This window comes from Vipera ursinii (genome assembly GCF_947247035.1).
Source record: "Vipera ursinii genome assembly, chromosome: 1".
Classification (NCBI taxonomy): Eukaryota; Metazoa; Chordata; class Lepidosauria; order Squamata; family Viperidae; genus Vipera; species Vipera ursinii.
Genome location: NC_139512.1, coordinates 188,306,545 through 188,324,755, shown reverse-complemented (window position 1 = coordinate 188,324,755; position 18,211 = coordinate 188,306,545).

Below are 18,211 nucleotides of genomic sequence, written 5' to 3'. Positions count from 1 at the left end.
AGGAGCGAAGGTCGGGGGCCATCCGGAGCTCGACCGGCAAGCGGTTCCACAGGTCTGGCGCACCCACAGAGAACGCCCTCCCCCTAAGGACCACCAATCGACATTCTTTGATCGGAGGCACCCTGAAGAGGCCCTCTCTGTGGGAGCGCACTGGACGGAGGGAAGTTGACGCCAGCCGCAGGTGTTGCCGTAGGTAATCCGGACCCATGCCATATAGGGATTTGTAAGTCATTACCAACACCTTGAATCTCACCCGGAGGACAACCGGCAGCCAATGCAGCTCGCGGAGCAAAGGTGTAACATGGGAGTATCGGGAGACTTCCAACACAACTCACGTGGCTGCATTCTGCACCAGTTGGAGCCTCCGAGTGGTCTTCAAGGGCAGCCCCATGTAGAGAGCATTACAGTAGTCCAGACGAGAGGTCACGAGCGCATGAGTGACTGTACGCAAGGCATCCCGGTCCAGATAGGGCCGCAATTGGCACACCAGGCGAACCTGGGCAAAGGACGTTTACGTTTACGTTTTATTTAATTTATATACCGCCCTTCTCCCTGGGGACTCAGGGCGGTTCACAGGGCATATAAATAAAAATACAATACTATACAAAAGTTAAAACAAAGATTAAATCAGTGCCCAATTAAAAAAAACAATAATGCAATCTAAAATGACAATTTAAAACCCAGCTCCCCCATCAGGCCAGACCGGCCAATTCAAACAAATGGGTCTTCAGACCACGACGGAAAGTTCGGAGGTCCGATGCCGTCCGGAGCTCCACCGGCAGTTGGTTCCACAAAGCCGGGGCACCCACAGAGAAGGCTCTCCCCCTGGGGGCCGCCAGTCGGCATTCCCTGACCGGAGGCACCCTGAGGAGGCCCTCTCTGTGGGAACGCACAGGGCGGAGGGGAGTTGAAGCCGGCAGCAGGTGGTCCCCGAGGTACCCCGGACCCATGCCATGTAGGGACTTAAAGATCATAACCAAGACCTTGAACCTAGTCACAGCTCCAATATGCTCTTCTAAAGAGCTGTGAGTCTAGGAGGACCCCCAAGTTGCGCGCCCTATCTATGGGGGTTAATAGCTCACCCCCATGACAAGAGATGGAGTAATCTGAATTTCCCGGGATGCCGGCACGAACAGCCACTCAGTCTGTTCGTGCCGAAGCCTGTTCCTCCCCATCCAGACCCGGACTGCTTCCAGGCAACGGGACATCACGTCGAGGGCATCACTGAGTAAGCTCATGCTTACTACATAAATGCAGAATCTTGTGGCATTGTATCATGGATGCTTAAGAAAACTACTTTAAACTCTGATGCAAATTCCAAACATATACTGTACTATAGGAATTACAATCTTACATAAAACACAATTAAAATGCAGCAGGTTTCAGTGGGGAGAAACGAAAGTTCAGAATTAACTGAGGCTTGTGAGATACCAAAGACAACAAAAAGGGGTTCTTTGAATATATTAGAAATAAAAAGAAAGACAAAGTTTAAGTCTGGTAAAAGGTGGTGAAGTGACCATAGATAATAATAAGAAGAAGTTGGAAGGGACCTTGGAGGTCATCTAGTCCAACCCCCTGCTCAGGAAGGAAACCCTATACCATTTCAGACAAGTGGCTGTCCAGTCTCTTCTTAAAAACCTCCAGTATTGGAGCATTCACCACTTCTGGAGGCAGGTTGTTCCACTGGTTAATTGTTCTAACTGTCAGGAAGTTTCTCCTTAGTTCTAGGTTGCTTCTCTCCTTGACTAGTTTCCATCTGTTGCTTCTTGTCCTGCTTTCAGGTGCTTTGGAGAATAGCTTGACTCCCTCTTCTTTGTGGCAGCCCCTAAGATATTGGAACACTGCTTTTTTTTATTGAAAAGTTTTACAGTACATTTTTGAATACAAAACCCCTCCCCCTCCCCAAACCTCCCCAACTCTCCCCTCCCCTCCCCCTCCCCGACTTCCCAGAGCTAAATACAGGGTATAAAAATACAAACAAACATAATCTAAAATATGCAAACAACAAGATATTAAATTCTATTGCACTTTAACTCTTAATAAAATAACTACAAGCTAATTATACATCATATAAATCCGCTACTTATTCAAATGCTAAGTGAAACTTTTTAGTCCCATATTTATTCTGAATATAATCTATCCATCTCTTCCACTCCATAGTATATCTCTGTTGCGATTGATCTTTCAAATACACTGAAATCTTTGCCATCTCCGCCAAGTTAGAAACTTTTAAAGTCCATTCTTCTATAGTCGGCAGTTCTTCCTTCTTCCAATATTGCGTTACTAAAAGTCTCGCTGCCGTAATTAAATTCAACATCAATTTAATATCTACAACGGTGGTATCTGTGATAATACCCAATAAAAACAATTGCGGAGAAAACTTTATCCTTTTCTTGAACATCTTTTGCATATTCCACCAAATTTTAATCCAGAAAGCTTTAACCTTTTTACAAGTCCACCATATATGAAAATACGTTGCATCCTCACAACCACACCTCCAACATTTGGACTGGCAGTTCGGATACATACTTGCTAATTTTTTAGGATCTAAATGCCACCTATAAAACATTTTGAAAAAGTTCTCTCTTAAATTTTGGGCCTGTGTAAATTTTACATTTCTCACCCAAATCTTTTCCCAAGTATCCATTGTAATAACTTCTTGAAAATTCTGAGCCCACTTTATCATACAATCTTTAACAAGTTCCATCTCTGAATCAATTTCTATCAATGCAAGATATATCCTTTTTATGTGTGCTTGACCTTGATCTCTGATTTGCTTTACCAAGTTTTCATCAGTCATCAAAAAACCAGTTTTCTGGTCCTCTTTCCACCTAGTCTGTAATTGCCCATACTGAAACCAAGTTTGTACTATCTTTTCTTCTTTTAAAATGTTATATGACTTTAATTGTCATACATTCCTTTCCAAACTTAAAATTTCCTTATATGTAGTCACATCATGAATCCCACATTTATATTTTCTATTGCGTGTTTAGGTATTGCCCAAATAGGTATCTTATAATTTAACTTGTGTCTGTACCTTTTCCAAACTCGCAACAGAGCAAACCTTAAAATATGTATCTTAAACACATTATCCACCTTCTTATCATACAATAAATATGCATGCCATCCAAATAACAAATCATGGCCCTCAAGATTTAATAATCTCGCTTGTGTTAAATTAAACCAGTCACTTATTGCTGACAAAGCAGCAGCTTCATAATATAATTTGAAATTAGGCATTTTAAGACCACCTCTTTCACGCATATCTTGCATTATCTTAAATTTAACTCATGGCTTTTTCCCTGCCCAGACAAATTTATTAATTCCTTTTTGCCATTCCTCCAAATTTAAATCCTTTTTAAGCATAGGTATCATTTGAAATAAAAATAAAAATTTTGGCAAAACATTCATTTTCACTGCTGCAATTCTTCCCAATAAGGATAATTGTAATTTTTTCCAACTATATAATTCTTTTTGTACTTTTCCCCATAACTTTTCATAATTATTTTTATATAACTTCACATTTGAGGGTGACAAATATATCCCCAAATATTTAACCCTTTTAACTATTTCAAATCCAGTTAGCTCTTCTAAAACAGCCTTTTGTGATACTGTCATATTTTTAGACAACATTTTAGTTTTTTGTATGTTGACCTTAAATCCAGAAACTTTCCCATATTGCGTTATTATCTCCATCAATTCTACAACTGAATAATCAGGCTGAGTCACTGTAACAACCACTGCTATCATGTCACCCCTCACTCTTCTCTTCGTTAAACTACACATACCCAATTCCAGCAACCGAATGATTTTGTATCTATCCTCAGAAGGAGAATCAAGTCTTAGCTGGGCATAGTATTCTTATAGCATAGAAGAATGAGGAAGCTGCTGTTTAGGGAAGAAGAGGTGATAAGAGAAAATTCAACTAACTGTATTAAATTCAAGTTTCTCTGACCAATTGGATTATATTCCACAGTACTGAAGTAATTAGCAGAGATTATTGCAGAACTGAAGTAATTAGCAGAGATTATTGTAGTAATCCTTGAAAACTGGGGATGTCCCATGGTACTGGGGGAGATCAGATGCCATGTTCATCTACAGAAAAAGGGAAGGAAGAAGACCACAGCAATTACATACCTGCTAGCTTGCTCTTTTTATGGGCAAGGTCCTCAAATATAGTCAGGCTGCAATTAACAGGAGCCAGTGTCAGCTTGTCATAAACAAATCATGCCAAACTAACTGAGTCCTCCACTGATAAAGTTACTGATTGCTTACTAGATCTAAGAAATGCCATGGGCATCAGCATGCTGATGAAGTGTCTCCTGATAGTCAATAAGTTTGAACTTGATCCAAACCTGGTAAGTGTGACTGAAAAAGAACATGAAATTTTTTTTATGCAAGCTTGAGCAGTGGGCTGAAATGAACAGGATGGAATTTACTAGAAAACTCGGCTGCATTTCCTGTATGGTACTCAGTTGTGAGTTCCATAATTTGAAAAGATAGTGAAAAAATTAAATGAGTCCGGAATACTGCTACAATAAAGAAGGGTCTTGAAAGACGAGGACTGAAAGAACAAGAATGGTAGAATGCCACCCTTTCTAAATGTGGCTAATATAAAAAAGAGATTGATTGGGATTGGCCTGTTATTGAAAGAAGAGATGGTAGAAATAATTTTAAAAAAGTAAAATTGGGAATAATTTTAGGAAACCAGGAAAAAAAATGCTGGAAAAAATTAAGAAAAGTTGCGTGTGGAAGTTAAATTTTTATGGTCCAACTAGAAGAAATTGAAATTACTATAATGGTGTATTCTAATCTGCTGGTTTAGGTGTGGATGAAAGAAACTTCAGCCCTTAAAGGATGAGAAATAATGTTGACGGTGTCAGAAAAAGGGGAGATTAGTGGGAACTCAGCTTCGCATGCCTTTGGCATCATGAACCTCCATAGCTCCTTTCCTGTCTGGCATTGACTTCTCACCACCATGACTCCATCTCATGTTGCCAGTGACTCCCTTGGGTGGGTCACCATTGCTTCAGCTCCGAAGTCCACTTGACCTGTAGCTTCACCATCTTTCACCAGACCCGTTCTGGCTATCTTACCCCAAGTCTTCACAGTCTTCTGCAGGCTACTGGACAGGCTGCAGGAGCTTGGGACTCGAGAAAATCCTTCTTAAGAAGAAATAATTGTTGCACCAGCAAAGCGAGCTTCAAGCTTGATAGTCAAGACTTTGGGAAAAAATGCAAAGAAGAGCAACTAAGATGAATAAGGGCCTGGAAATAAAAACATAAGAAGGGTAGCAGGAATTGGGTATGGATAGTCTAAAGCAGGGCTTTTCAACCTTTTCAAAGATTGTGCCACTTTTAGGACATGGCAATATTCGAGTACCACCAGTCGCCTAGTAAGGTGTCAAAAACTTGACCAAAAAAAAAAGGAAAATACAGGTAGTCCTCTACTTACAACAGTTCACTTAGTGACTGTTCAAAGTTACAACGGCACTGAAAAAAGTGACTTATAACCATTTTTCACACTTATGACCGTTGCAGCATCCCCAGGGTCAATCTACATTTGGATGCTTGGCAACTGATTCATATTTATGATGGTCACAGTGTCCTAGGATCATGTGATCCCCTTTTACAACCTTCTGAAAGCAAAGTCAATAGAGAAACCAAATCCACGCTTCCTTTTATATCATCTCTCATCCCTCTTCTCTCATCCCTCTCTTTTCTCCTTTTATGTCCTCTCTTCCCTCCCCCCTTTTATATCCTCTTTCCCCCCTTTTATTCCTTTCATCCCCTTTTATATCCTCTTTTCCCTTCTTTTATAGCCTCTCCTCTCCCCCCTCCTTTTCTCTTCTGTGTACCTCCAGCTGATTCCTCTCAAGGTTGCACTTCTCTCTTTTGCGGTCCCCTTGTCTTTCCCCCGTTATCTTTTTTTTCTCTCCTGCCAAAACCTCCTTTTATAGCCTCTCCTCTCTCCCTCCCGTTTGTGCACTAGAAACACTGATCCTGAGGCTTCTGTCAACCCTGCAGCAGTGCGCACCGATCCTGGGCTTTGCTCAGCCCCCATAGCCCTGCAGAAGCACCCGTCATCTGTATCTGCTCACAACAATCCTGGACTTTGCCCAGCCCCCTTAGCCCTGCAGAACCCTGATCAGCTGTAACCACTTGCAGCAATCCTGGGCTTTGCCAGCCCCAACAGCCCTCCTTCAAACTGAGGCATTTCCAACCAAGTTGCCTTTCCAACCAAATTCCCTCCCTCTCGCCTTCCCTCCCTCCTTTGCTGACTCCTGCTGTGATTCATTTCTTCAGACTAGAAAATGTTGGGGCTGATATGGAATATGGTATTTTTCATATATTCTTAGAAGATTATCTAGCAACTCCATATATGATATGATAACATCTATGAGGACCCAGATTGTTGGGGGCAATAAGCTGACTTTGTAATAATGCCGCTTGGGGGGGAAGCCCTAATAAGTAGGCATATACATAGAATGAAGGCTATTGCTAAGCACATTGGTTTGTGCTTAAATTGTAAGCCGCCCTGAGTCTTCGGAGAAGGGCGGGATATAAATGGGATTAAAATAAAAAAATAAAAAAATCTATCTCTATAAAATATGTTATTCAGTTTTCTCAAAATTTTCTTCATGAACTATTTTAAAATGTTGCCTGGATTTGATTGAAAGGTACAACTTGCCAGTCCATTTCCAAGGCAATTGTAAATACTGGTACTTTCCATTAAATATCTCTGCACTCTGGAACTTGGACATCGGAAACCTCCTATTTCCATAGTAGTCTTTCTACATTAAGATCATCTAATCATGATTTTTTTAAAAAAAAAACTAATTTTGTTCATGAATTAATTTTATAATTAATTTCAAAATGAATATCAGGAATTACTCTGGGCTGGACAATTGCTAATCATTTTATTTTTACCTGGGCCTGATGCACCAAAGTTGTAAACTTCATATATATTTCTACATCCCAGTCACTGGGAGGTCATCAACTCATTTATCAACTCTTTTTATAAGAAGATTGCAAAATCATGTTTCCAACCTGATGTTTCCTGGAGACCAACAATTAGGACATGCAGGGAACAAGTTTCTTCATTGACTTTTAAAAAAGTAAATTTCCCCTTAATTTGGGAATTAAGAGGTGATGGAAAGGCAAAAGGGTTACTAGAATACTTGGGAATTTTAAAAGTTATAATAACCATAACTAAGAATTCAGCAACTTCTGGATCATGAAAGATGCCACAAAATCATAGAAAATGAGGATGTAATTAACAAACAGAATCTAAGGCTTCCTTCATAAAAAGGGGAAGGGCGGAGAGAAAGTCTAAATGAAAAGAAAAAGAATCAGAATTTGGGCAAAAAACAGGCAAACAAAGCAATTAGAAAGTAAATGAAAGATAAAAATAAATTTAAATATAATCAAAATATAAAGTAGCCAAAAAGTATTGATAAAAGCAATAGGGAATTAACCTCAGTTGTTGCTTCCTCTTAAAAGAAAGAGATATATAATTTCACCTTAAATAAATGCAGTAGCAAAATTCTAGACAAAAGACAATGATTTAATTAAATTCTGAAAACAACAACAATAATTGTTTCATGTTCCATCTGTTTTATTAAATGGAGTTTTATCTTTCATTAAATATTAAATTTATTTTAAATATATATTATTACATCTATATTCAAGGATCTCTTGAGAGCCGTACTGAAAGTTTTGTTAAATAAATGAAGAGGAAAGGGCTTAATATACTGAAGCTTCAATATATGAAATATTGACTATGCTCATACTCAGTTGAGGCACTTTTGTAATTGTTAAGGAATTTGTTGTACAGAGGTCTCCTTGTGCTACCAAAGAGTTGCACAGACAAGGAAGGGTACTGAGAGCAGTAAGAGTCACACACAGGAGCACACTGAGTTGTAAAAGCAAAAAGTATTTTACTTTAAGGTGGTGTAAAAACAAAAATGCACAGTCAAAAATAAACAGTCCAAGTCATAAACAATAGCAACAGTCCAAGGAGTAATCCAAAATACAAAGTCTTCTTACCAGTCCAGAGGTCAATACACAGTTCAGGTTTACAACAGTAGTAAACCAACAGCAGAGCAAAAACAGTAATAGTAGAGATCAGTGAATTCAGAGAGAGAGAGAAGCTACATTACTAGTTCCCTCTTATGGCCATGAGAACACTTACACACCCATTGGCCAATTTTCTTAAAGACATAGTATTATGGTTAATATATTTTCAACCCAACATTGAAGGCTAACACCATATGCCTAACATTCTCCCCTTTGGGTAGAATAATATATAACCCTTACAATCTTATGCACATTTTTTCACAATATCTAACCCCAAATAGTGGCTTATTTTCCCAAGATTCCTAATTGTGAATTTATTTTGCAATCTTGAAATGATAGTTTGTGCTTCTAACTCAGTTTTTGTTATGATTGCAATATCATCTGTGAATAATAAAAGAAAAGATAATGCTCCGTTGTGATCTCTTCTAAACAAACAAGGATCAGCATTACTGGCTACAAAACCTAATGCACTTAACTCATTAACTAAACATTTATTCCACTCATAGCCTGATTGTTTCAATCCATAGAGGCTTTTCTTTAATTACCAAAAATTATGGTCTCTATCATTGGTCAATCCTGGTGGTATTCTTAAATAAATAGTATGTTGCAATGGAGCATGTAAATATGCAGTTTCAACATCTACATGGTTAACCATATATTGATTTTTAGCCGCCCATACTAAAGCTGCTCTTAAAGTAGTTGCCCTCAGACTGGGTGCAAACACCTCGTCATAATCCTCAGTAGTTTGGGCAAAACCTTGTGCAACCAAACGTGCCTTATGGGTTACAGTCCCATCTACACCCTTCTTTATTTTATATATCCATTTGCAACCTATAGCTTGCTCACCAGGTGGCAGTTTTGCTTTCTCATACACCTTAAGATCCTGCAAAGACTTCAACTCCCTGTTCATTGCAGCTTTCCATGATGCCTGTTCTTTTTCAGGATACATCCTGATCTCATCATAGTTGGAAGGTACTGAACTAACTTGACATACTATACTAGCTTCATAGCGATCAGGTGGACGTCTGATGCACGTTGAACACCAAGGAATTACAGGGCTTTGAGTTTCTGACTCCTTTCCTTCCTCCGATTCATCTATTATCTCCCCTATCTCCTCTTCATCTTTTATATTTACAGGAGATGTATTATCATTACTAGTTACGTTATCAGAGGAGTCCTCAAACACTAGAGGATCAGTATTAACGGTTTCTTGCTCTAACCTATCCCAACCAACGTGCTCAAGGAATTTTGCACTTGCACTGTTATATACATTAGTTGTACCTTGTTCCCAGAAACGATAGGATCTGTGATTAGCTTCGTAACCTACGAAGTATAATTGCCTAGCCCTATGTTGGCCTTTACTCCTGAGTTGTGCAGGAATGTGGACCCAAGCTGGGGTGCCAAACGTGTGCAGGTAATCAAGGTTTGGTCTTCTACCATGCCATATTGTATATGGTATTTTACCAGTAGAAGTATTAACAACTAAATTCAGAACATGGTTTGCACATTTTGCTGCCTCCCCCCACAGTCTATCTGTTAAGCCAGAATCTTTTAACATGGTTCTCATCATGGCTTGTAACGTTTGCCCACGTCTCTCAACAAATGCATTATGTTGAGGCCTATAAGGGGCTGAACGTTTATGCTCAATGCCAGCTGATTCTAGCATATCAACAAAATGCTTGTTTGTAAATTCAGTGCCATTATCAGTAATTATGCACTGAACCTTTCTCTTTGTTTTTCTCTCCACGAACTTCAGCCAGTTTGCAAATTGTTGGAAAGTGTCTGCCTTTGACTTAAGCAGATAACAAAATCCATATCGAGAGTAATGGTCCAGTATACTTAAAACATGACATGACCCTCCTAAACTTGGTTTCATGGGTCCAATTAAATCAGCAAACACAACTTCCAAAGGAACAGTTGTTTTGAAACTGTTTAACCTGTTTGCAGGAGTTGCCTTACTCTTTTCCTGATTACAGGCATTGCAATTCAAATACTTACTACATGGCTTCAGTTTAATCCCTTCTACTAACTCAACTGTTTTACGTAGTGAGTTAAAGCTTACATGCCCTAACCGCCTATGCAATAAATGTATACATTCATCATGTGGCTTCTTGTTCTCACATATCGAGTTAGCTTTAACTGTACTAACCTGTTTACTTGTGAGAACAAATAAACCATCTTTCAAATTAGCAGTTACACAGGTTCCATTCCTCTCAATAGTGCATTGCTCCCCTCTGAATGTTACCACAAACCCAACTTTAACCAATTCCCTTACAGATAACAGGTTGAATCTTAGTTTAGGTATATATAACATAGGTAACTGTTCATCAATGCATGGACAATAGGAATTACCTTCACCAGAGGCCTTCATCCTCCAACCGTTGGCTAGTGAAACATATTGGTTGCTGTTTTGCATATTAATAAACCTCTTTTTCTCTTTAGTAATGCATTGGGAAGCCCCACTATCAACAACCCACAATTCATTATCTCTGGATGTTGGTTCACCAGAAATAGCCAAACCAATGCTCTTCTTAGCCTTCCCACTGCTATTTACATTCTGTTTTTTACCCTTTCTACAGAATTTGCCTATATGCCCTTTAGCCCCACAAGAATAACATTTCTTGACATTGTAAGCAGTGGTGAATGGCTGCTCCTCTTGTGGCTGTGTCTCTCTCAGCTAGTCTCTGTCACGCCTTCTTCTGGACTCTTCCAGCAGTCTCCCAGTAATGTTAGTCAAAGTCAGTTCCTCTCTGGTCAGGACTTCCAAAGAAGAAACATAGTCATCATAACTCTCATCCAAAGATGACAGAATAATGTAGACCTGATGCAACTCTGAAAAAATCAGCTCCTTTTCATGAAACTCTTGAAAAGTTGCCTTCATGTAGTTTAAATGGGTCAGCATATCTCCATTCTTCTGCAGACGAGCCCTAAACAGCTTACATGTAAGGTGTATATGTGCACCCACACTGTCTCGAAGATAAAGTCTTCGCAAAATGCCCCAACACCTAGCAGCAGACTCCTCACCACGAATATGGACAAGCTGCTGGTCATTCAGTGTTAGCCCAATAATGCAAAGAGCTTTCTCATTGTTTTGTTTAAAGTCGTCTATCTTCTTTGCATCCTCTTCGTTATTTGCATCCCAAGCAGTAGTATCTGGTGGGTTATTTACAACAGTCCATAGTCCTTCCTTGCGCAAAAGCAAGCAGCATTTCATGGACCAGGAAACATAGTTTGTCCCATCCAACCGGGTTATCCAGGAGATGCCTGACAACAGTTCTTGTGCCATTTTACACCAAATAGCTAACACAAACTCAGCTAGGAATACTGTGTGTACTAACTCTCAGTACAGGCCTGGGCCCATAACCAGTGTTGAAGAATTTGTTGTGCAGAGGTCTCCTTGTGCTACCAAAGAGTTGCACAGACAAGGAAGGGTACTGAGAGCAGTAAGAGTCACACACAGGAGTACACTGAGTTGTAAAAGCAAAAAGTATTTTACTTTAAGGTTGTGTAAAAACAAAAATGCACAGTCAAAAATAAACAGTCCAAGTCATAAACAATAGCAACAGTCCAAGGAGTAATCCAAAATACAAAGTCTTCTTACCAGTCCAGAGGTCAATACACAGTTCAGGTTTACAACAGTAGTAAACCAACAGCAGAGCAAAAACAGTAATAGTAGAGATCAGTGAATTCAGAGAGAGAGAGAAGCTACGTTACTAGCTCCCTCTTATGGCCATGAGAACACTTACACACCCATTGGCCAATTAACTTCTTAAAGACATAGCATTATGGTTAATATATTTTCAACCCAACATTGTAGGCTAACACCATATGCCTAACAGTAATCATTTCTGAAGCTTGCCAAATCCTATTAAATACTCACTAAATTACATTCATATTAGGAACATTTCAGCTTACAAAGGAAATTGCCATTCAACATTATTAATATTGATAATATCAAATAATAATAAAAGGCATTCTTTTGTTGTCCTTTGGATCATACAAGTGACAATACTGAAATTCCATGCTGTTCCAAAATTGAGAAAAGTAGACCAAATAAGTTGATAAAAATACAATCTGATACCATGACTGAGATTCAGACATAATGCAGAATATATATAATAGATTAATCAACTAATCATGATGCTCATCTTTGTTATAGTACTGTTGCATGAGCTAGTGTGGAATGTGGGGTAAGAGAAGACTATGGAACTAAAATGAAACTTTTGGGATTTTTTTTAAAAAACAATCATGAGAAAGAGAAGAAAACTGCAATTCATGATATATCTCTATCTCTATCATATCTATCTATATCTATATTTTTACACACACACACACACACACACACACATGTTTCATTAGAAACTAGGGATAGCAGACAGAACAAACTTAGTGGCAATGCTCTTCCAAAAGACATTCAACTTGAACCTAAGTAGACATCTTAACATCTTATTATGAAATGAAATGAGTGCAATTTGACAATGTCAGACCAAAGACATACAGAAACCTGATTAAAAATGAACAATATTTTAGCTAGATAAAACTTATTTCTATGCTGCTGTGATTCTTTAGCATAATCTGGGGAAAATTTAATAGAAGACTTCTCTTCTCATTCAATCATTTTATGAATTGGAACTTCTTTAAAAGACTTATTTAAAATTTCATTCCTATTTGCATTTCTCAGGAATGCCACAATAAATGTCTGAAACTAATTGCCTACACAAAAAGGAGAAGCAGATAGCTTTTCTTAATATTTAGCTGATAATTTTCTAGCAAAACCAATATTTCATATATTGAAGCTTTCATAAGGAGAACTGCCTGTTTTTTCTCTGCTTCTTCTGGAACTGTAATCATAACTTGGCTGAAGATTCCAAGGAAGTTATTTTATGTTGAAGAATTATATCAGCCTTTAATAATCACAGACTTAGCATAATCTTCAATTTATCCTTATAATATCAACAGTGTCTTAATTAACTTTTATTTCCACTCTCATCTCCATAAGAACACCAAACAAAACAGCTACCAACACAGTTGTTTTAATGGGGAAAGCAAGAAATAGACAGTTAAAATAATACAAATACAAAATAATCACCTGTTTCTGGTTTGATTCTAGCAGTTAAAGTGACTATTGAACTATACAATGATGCACAGGCATGCACAAGTGATGCCGCACAGGATGGGAAGGCTGTGCCAGAGGCGCTGTGCAAGTTAGTGAGGATGCATGAAGTTGTGGGGAAAAGGGTCTATTGTTTTTATAGAAACTACAGAAGACAGTGCTAGCCTGTGAAGAATATACATTGTATAGATATTTTAATCTCATGAGTTTAGCTGAAGCTTGTGAATTGTATCTAGGAAGGTCTCTGCTACGTGGAAAACTGGTCTTAACCAGAATTTACTGATATGATAGCAACTCTAGAGCAGGGCTTTTCAACCAGTGGTAAGGGTACCACCTGTGGGACATTGGCACCTGGCAAGTGGTACACAACCTTCCTAAAAAAGTAGTAGTGGGGGAGGGGAATAAGTTGAACTGGTGGCAGCACCGCACAAGCCTGAGCGAGAGATGGCTGGAGCTGCAGGGCTGTCAGGGCTCAGCGGAAGCGCCAGGATCAGCGCCAGGCTCCAGTTGGAGGTCGGCGCTGATCCCAGTGCTTCTGCTGATATGAAAGCTGACAGGCTCATTAGTAAATTCTATGAAAAGCACCCTAATAAACCAAGGGGCAACCCCTATGATTTTGTTTGAATTGCAGGATTTATCCTTTTTGTAAGGAGGACTGGATGTCAATGCTGTAAACATTGGATGTTCCCGCTCTGACAACTGATTGAAAATTGCAGCCATTTTCTCTTTGCTTTTAACATGCTTTTTCTGGTATTTAGAAATCAGGTACAGAAGGGGTGGGGGTTGGGATGAAAGCTTGAGCTCACATAGCCATAATAATAACGTTGCTTTGTGGGAACCCAAGGACGAGCTGATAACGTTTTGGTGGGCTGAGGAGCTGGGGAGAAAGCCCATGTTTTAGGTTATTTGAAGAATGTGATTTATGGCAGCTTATTGGGGGTGGGAATTGCAGTTTGTTACTTTGTATCCAGGGGAAAGGAATTTAGTTTTTGGGTTCAACTATGTAGTGTCAATGCTTTGATTCCTGAATAAAATGTTCTTTGAGGAAGAATTTTGCCTTGAAGTTCTTTTGATGGGTTTCATCTATCGGAAGCATGACAATAGTCCTGAACAAATGGGACCAGAAATCCAGAGGTAAATCATTGCAATTGTAACTTGCCCTCATTGCCAGAAGTGTGTTTTTCTTACAATTTTTGGTCATTAAGTGAACACATGGCTGCTTTTTGCTGAAAACTGGCAAATAGACATGTGACTAGGATACATCAGTCGTACAGATGATGGTTGACAAGCACATGACATGTGGTCATGCAATCACCAGGATAGTGCTTGTGTGACCATTTACAATGGTAGGGGAGTCCTTTAGAGACTGTAAAGCTCCTGTTCTGTAGCTGTTGTAAATGTGAATGGTTGTTAATTAAATGGTCAAAAGTAAAGGACTACCTGTAGAGTAAATATTTAAGTTACAGGAACTAAGTTACAGTTTGTCTGTGTGTAGGTGACATGTTCATCAAGCTGCTTTTTCACCTATTAACTAAAAGTATGAGATGCCTCTTTCTTCTACCCGCTTTCTTCCCACAAGTGGAAAAATGTTGAATCCTAGAGTGTGAAGGGGCACTCAGGCTGTTCAGTCCAGTTGATGGTATTTGCAGGCGAGGGTTGAATCAGGCAGTCATAGCATTACTATACAAGCCCCACCACTTTTGTACATCTGTGGACATTGCAGACACGCACAAAGGGGTAAGACTTCAAGCACAATGCTGTAATTAAAATGTTGCTTATTTTCATGCCCTCTCCCCAGGTACTGCTGAATCCCTCCACTTCCTCAGTGAAGGGATGCAAATTAAAACTATCTAGCTTTTTCTTGAACATATCATGTAAAAGGGATCCCACCTGTAATCAGCAAAATTGGTTTTTGTTGTTAGGAAGCCTTTTCTAAAAACCTGGTTTCCTGTAACTTAAAATACTTGGTTGTGAGTTTTGAGCTGAGAAGCAATCAGTGGTGTAAAGAGTCTCTGCAGAGTTTGTGAAGACAAACTGCTAAATGTGCAGCTTGATCATCAAATGTATGGATTTTTTCTTAAAAAGTAAAACTGCTTGTTCTCACAGATCTTGGAGGAGGAACTTAGTCAGCATCAGTACAATGCTAAAAATTATTTTGGGGATGGGTGGAGTGCATGAAGTATTTTTAATACTTCTATAAATCTTTTGTTTCATGCAAGAATGCAGAATACTTCAAAATACAAACATAAATAGGGAAAACAAAAGTGAATTCAATCTATCAATATCAAGCAATCACCCCTGTTATGTATCCAGGTGCAGGTCACCTGCATAACAGTGGCCACTAGGGGGCGTTGGCCTGGATGGTTTGGCGGGAAAACCTAGCTTCGGCGGGAAACCTAGGGCCAACCCCATGGGCTAGCCACCTACCTAGCCGGTATATAAGGAGGCCAGGTAGCCCTTGTTCGTCAGTACGCAACCCCCCCAATAAAGAGCTAAAACCGTACTCCGGCTGGCGTCTCTTCCTTATGTTGGACCCACTACATGACAGTGGCGATGAAGGTGGGATTCTGCTGACAGAAGAGCTGAAGTCACTAGGGGGATGCACCACATGCTGGAGGAAAGAGGCATCCTTCCTCCCCCCTCAACGCGACCGCCAGCACCGCGACCCGGCCACCACAAGTGACCTGCGACCGGCTCTGGCCACCGCAACCGCAATTCAAGACCACAGTGGCCAGCAGGGATCGATGGCAAGAACAGGACAACCCCGTGAATTCGACACCCATCACCCGGAAAGATGGGCCCGATAGCTGTTGCACGCCGAACTGTACATGAGATTTAATCAGATCTCAGAGGACAGCTCAAAGGTGGCGGCCCTGCTCTGTATCGGTGGCCCTGCACTACTCGAGGTTGCCGCGAACCTATTCTCTCCGGAGCCCATCGAAGCCATCTCCTACCGGGACCTCGTCGCCAAGCTGAATGCAAACTTCTGGCCCCGCATGTCTGCGCTGGCCTGGAGGTCGCAGTTTGAGAAGAGGAACCAGCGAACCAACAGGTCTGGGGCTGACTACATCGCCGCCCTGCGGGAAGCTGCCGTTCCCTGCAAATTCTCGAATCTGGAGGAACAGCTACGCGACAGGCTGGTTTGCGGCCTACGGGACACGAGGCTGCAGGAGCGCCTATTCGTGAAGGCTGAGGTCTCACTCCAAGAAGCCTAGGACACCATCCTGGCCCACAAAGCGACCTGCGGGGCTGTCCAGGCCGTCCAGGAAGCCAGAACTGGCAGCCAGATGGGCAGCATTCACCAGCAGGTCACCATGGTCAAGGACGAGTAGGACGAACAAAGCATCGACCTCCTCCGGCAGAAGGTGACCCCTGACCAACGAGACAGACGCCTGGACAAGCCCAAGCTGACCAACAGCTCACAGAAGTTTGCAGGTTGCAGCGGAAACCACGTGCGCACCCTCTGCAAGTTCCGGTTGGCCACGTGTTGGGCCTGCAAGAAGACAGGCCACATAGCCGCAGTCTGTCGTAGCCGCCACCCCCGAGAAGAGATCCACAAGTTGCGCCCAGAAGAATTGCTGTTGAGAGGTACTGGGGCCCCGACCCAATTACGAATTGGATATTTTGAGAGCCGGCTAGGCATCCACCACACTGGTAGCCGCCGGCTGCTCAAACCAAAAATTAAATTGACAATCCGCTTGCAGGGCATCCCCTGCAACATGGAGCTTGACTCTAGCTCGGCGGTCTCCGTCATTTCTGACGAGACCCTTAAATACATTAACAGCCGGAGCAAGCAGCGGATTCAATTACGGCCCTCAAATTTAGCCCTGACCGACTTCCAAAACATGCCAGTCAAGGTAAGGCCACCCTTCCCGTGGGGTTTAAGAGTCGTGAGGAGCACCTGGAGGTAGTAGTTGTAGAGGGCCGGAGGGCCAGTCTAGTCAGCCTAGACTGGTTTGAGGCCCAGGGAATCGCAGTCACAGGGATCCACCAGATCCAGGGAGAATCCATCGAGGCCGTCTGCAAGGAGTTTGCAGATGTCTTCGATGGGAAGCTGGGCAAGTACACAGGGGCCCCCATTTCATTTAAGTTGAACCCGAGCATCCCCCATTAGAGTCAGGCCGCAGCGAGTCCCGTTTGCGCTCAATCACAAAATCGAGAGTGAGCTGGACAAGCTGGTAGGCCAGGGAATCTTAGAGCCCGTAGATGGGGGGAGTAAGGTAAAGGTAAAGGTTCCCCCGCACGTGCGTGCTAGTCGTTTCCGACTCTAGGGGCCGGTGCTCATCTCCGTTTCAAAGCCGAAGAGCCAGCGCTTGTCCGAGGACGTCTCCATGGTCATGTGGCCAGCATGACTAGACGCCAAAGGTGCACGGAACGCTGTTACCTTCCCACCATAGTGGTCCCTATTTTTCTACTTGCATTTTTACGTGCTTTCGAACTGCTAGGTTGGCAGAAGCTGGGACAAGTAACAGGCGCTCACTCTGTTACGCGGCGCTCGGGATTTGACCCGCCAAACAGCCGACCATCTGATCGACAAGCTCAGCGTCCTAACCTACTGAGCCACCGCATCCCTTTTATGGGGGGAGTGGGAGACCCCAATAGTCACCCCACTTAAATCCAATGGTGAGGTGAGGATCTGCACCGACTACAAGTGCTCAATGAACCATGCCCTTAACCCGCACGCTTACCCGGTCCCCACAGTCAGCCATGTTCTCGCTTCCCTCCAAGGCGGCACCATCATTGCAAAGCTGGATCTCACGCAGGCGTACCAGCAGCTGACAGTTACCAGGGCAACAGCTGACACTCAGACTATAGTAACACACAGGGGAGCCTTCAGGGTTAACAGGCTGCAGTTTGGAATCAGCGTAGCTCCTGGCATTTTCCAGGAAATCATGGAAAAAACCCTCAAGGGCATTCCAGGAGTTTGCCCTTATTTTGATGATGTCCTGATTGCAGGAGCATCAGCTGAGGAACTGGCAGATAGGCTAAGGGAGGTTCTAGCCAGGCTGCGTGTTGCTGG